Consider the following 3,552-nt stretch of genomic DNA (forward strand, 5'->3'; position numbering starts at 1 on the left):
TTAGAGACAGCCCTCAGTCCACCCATTACCCAAAAGGCAGGGTAAGGGCTGCCAAATTGTTGTTTAGCCCAAAAAAACACTTCCACCTGTCTATTTTGTGGTGGCTTAACTGTCCAACATCGCGAGCAATTTGAGCTTGACCATGCAATAGCAAGCAAGGCTGACGTCAGTATGACATCAGCCATGTTCAAGTGAGTGGAGCTGACAATTTTGGTTATTGTGGGTCCACTACAGCAACTCCATCAAAAACCTTAACGTCTTTATGGCGTGGCGAGATGTTAACTCTGGGATTTTCATGGCCTGATGGTTTGGAACAGTGAATTTTCAACAGTAAAATAAAGTTGAAAAAAAAAAAAATTATTGGTGTACCACGTGACACATTATGGTGTGTCAGATTCAATAATAAGAAAAATTAAATGGTCAATGTGACAACCCGTCTCTAATTTTACGTTTTTATTAATTTTAAAAGCGTGAATTTACGAAAATGCCCTAGAGGTAAGGACTTTGACTTCCGTTGACCATCATCTAGAGGAACGTAGGACTTATTTTTTTAGCGTATCCTCTTAGTACTTGTCACTACGAACGTATAGGCGAAAGTCGTTTGCGAGTCCGGATTATAACGATATAGCTATGAACATTTGAAATTAGTTATTCAAAGTTTAATTTTAAATTAAATTAAACTCCCACCTTGTGGGAAGACTAACCAATCATATTATTTCTTTTGAGGACCAATCAGAAAAGTGGAAAAAAAAAGGGTCAATCAGGAAGAGGGAAAGAAGCTCCCAGCTTCTCCTTCCCATTGACCCACACTCCCGCGACCTCCCATTTTCTAAGGTCAATTCCGACCAACTCCGGTGAAATTTTTCGACGCCACCACCGCCATCTTAAAGCTCTCATTCCCTTCTACAAAACCCACCCAAGACCCATCTTGATTAACCACGGTATATGGCGGTTTGAGGCCATGAAAGTCAACCAAAAGCAACAGTAGCTGTGAAAATTGAGAATTTTTAGAAATAGTGCAAATTTTCAGACGAACCGTGGCGGCCAGCCATCGTGCGCGGCGACGTGTGGGTCGAGACCCCACCTGACCATCTTAGGCTGATTTGGATGCTCCAATTCTATATTTGACATCCGTTTAGTGAAATTACGATGTTTTAATGTAGTTTCATAGTTGACCACCTAGTTGGCCATCACCGGGTCCTTGCATGAATTGACATTCCAATCGTTGGATTGTTCCGAAACTTTAGGATGTTGTTCTAGAAGTATAATGTGGATGATCTTTGGAAGTTACGGATCGGAAATCCGAGGTATGGATGCTCCAGATTGAGTTATGTAGGGTTGTGGACTTTACTGCCGACTTTGACTGACGGTTTACTTTTGGTCAATGGGTTTCAAATCATTCTAGAACGTCCTTAGGGATGTCTTTTATGTGAGTTGCGTGTTCTATCGATAAGAATCCTGAGTTGTGATTTGATAATTGTTCTAGTCAACGATCGCTCATGACGCCTTGATATTCGTGTTAGGGAGTTGTAGTGCATACTTCAGGTGAGTGGGCAGTTTGTTTTTATACCTATACATAGTTATAGTTTCCAAAAATACGTATTTACTTCATTTTTTTTACGCTTATTTGCCATAAATGCGTATTTGCCATATATTCGTTATTGTGATATTAAATGTGATAAATGCTGCTATATGGTTGGGATATAATTGTCATGACATTCATACATATTTGTACATGCTCATCTATTGCACCCCGGTGTTAGTACTCCGTCCAGAGCCAGGGTCAGTCCTTCATGTGTATGTTCACATCTGCACCATTCGCTCGCCTTGGATCCAAGTTAGGTGCCAGTCTTATCGTATAGATTGCATTAGGCAATTCCAACTCGTATGTGACCATGCCTCAGCGTCAATCTTCATGTGATCATAGTACTAGAGTGTATTGATTACACCCAGTCCTGTCGTACAGGTTGCATTATGAAACTCCGACTCGTGTGCTAGCATAGATTGATGAGCAATTGATTATACTTGATTATCACATGATTATATTACTGCGGCATTTGATATATCATGACTTGGCATATTTCTGGTTATATTAATGTTGTGCTGTTGTTTACATACTTGCGTCGTATGTTTTAAGGAACTATACTTGTTTTATGGCGAGAGGTTAGTATATTCGAAAATAAAGGTTTTTTTTAAAAGGTTAGTATATTCGATAATCAATGGGGGGATTATCAATTTCAATATTGGACGTGTACTTAAGAGGGAGGGAGGGGCAGACGGATGATAGAGGGAGCTAGGGAGAGATAGAGAAATGAGGAGAGAGGCCCATTTACAGATAAAGTTGCAGGTGTGAAACAAAGGGAATCGGGTTTGCTGGAAGCCATGGCAAAGCGGTGGGGAGATGGGTACTTTATCGAGATGGTTGGTTGCTAGAGATTTTTTTTTTATTAGCATTTTTCATTTTTCTTGTGTAACTAGTTTTAAGGGTAAATTTGTCTTTAAGAATTTCTTTTAAATGAAATCTGATTAAAAGGCATTATGTGAAAGAGAATTAAAACATGAGAAGATGTTAGTTTAATATAAATAACACCGTATGTATGAAAAAAAAAAAGAAAAAAAAAAACTATTTGACTTTAATGAGAAATGGATGGTCTATTGGTGGGGCATGTTAAATTTGTTAGTTGGTAGGGTGTTTTTTTCAAAGAGGTCGTGGTTCGAGTATGATGGTAACTCAAATAGTTGGTACTTAGAGAAAATGTTGGAATTTGAATAAGTACTAACAACATAAGATTTCTACTTTGTTGAGGGTCTGATTTATGCATGTTTGGTATTTTTTTTTTAATCATAAAAAACGGCTTCATTTTAAATTAAACAATAAAAAAAATTTGATAAAAATAAAATATCTTACTTATTTTAAAACCAATAGTTTTTAGACGACTGTTTTTACAAGTAGCATGTACATTGCTTTTAAAAGCTAATTTTATAAAAAGTGGAGTTAAGCTTTCAATTAATATTTTCAATTCCAATAACACCCTAATTAATTTTTAAAACTGACATTATTTATCCTTCTACATACATTTTTTCTCTTGGAAAACAAAGTGACCGCCACTACTCAGTATTACAACTACTACCTTACATCAACACCACCATTACCACGACAATCGTTGTCATCCATGCTACTAGAAATTTCTCAAATCTTAAAGGGTGATAACTGATATGTTCCCAAAGGCTTTGGCTAGCTACAATTTCTCTTATTCAATTTAATTGTCAATTGCGATACATTCCATGTTTTAGTACTCATCGACATGGTGGACACATCCAACGGACCGACTAACCGGACACCTTTTTTGGGCTTCTTTATTCCAAATATGCTGGCTGGGTTTTCTTTTGGGTCGAAACAGTGGGTCGATTTTCGGTGTGTGCCACAGCCGGCCTAACTACTAAAGATTTTGGTTGATAGTTTTTTTTTTTTACATTTTAGTCTTGTTAGACTATCTCCAATGGTGACCTAAAACCTAAATTTTCCATTTGTTTTCCCCCCCAAATCCACTC

Source organism: Pyrus communis, chromosome 6 (assembly GCF_041283825.1).
Source record: "Pyrus communis isolate YQ-2024b chromosome 6, ASM4128382v1, whole genome shotgun sequence".
NCBI classification, from domain to species: Eukaryota; Viridiplantae; Streptophyta; class Magnoliopsida; order Rosales; family Rosaceae; genus Pyrus; species Pyrus communis.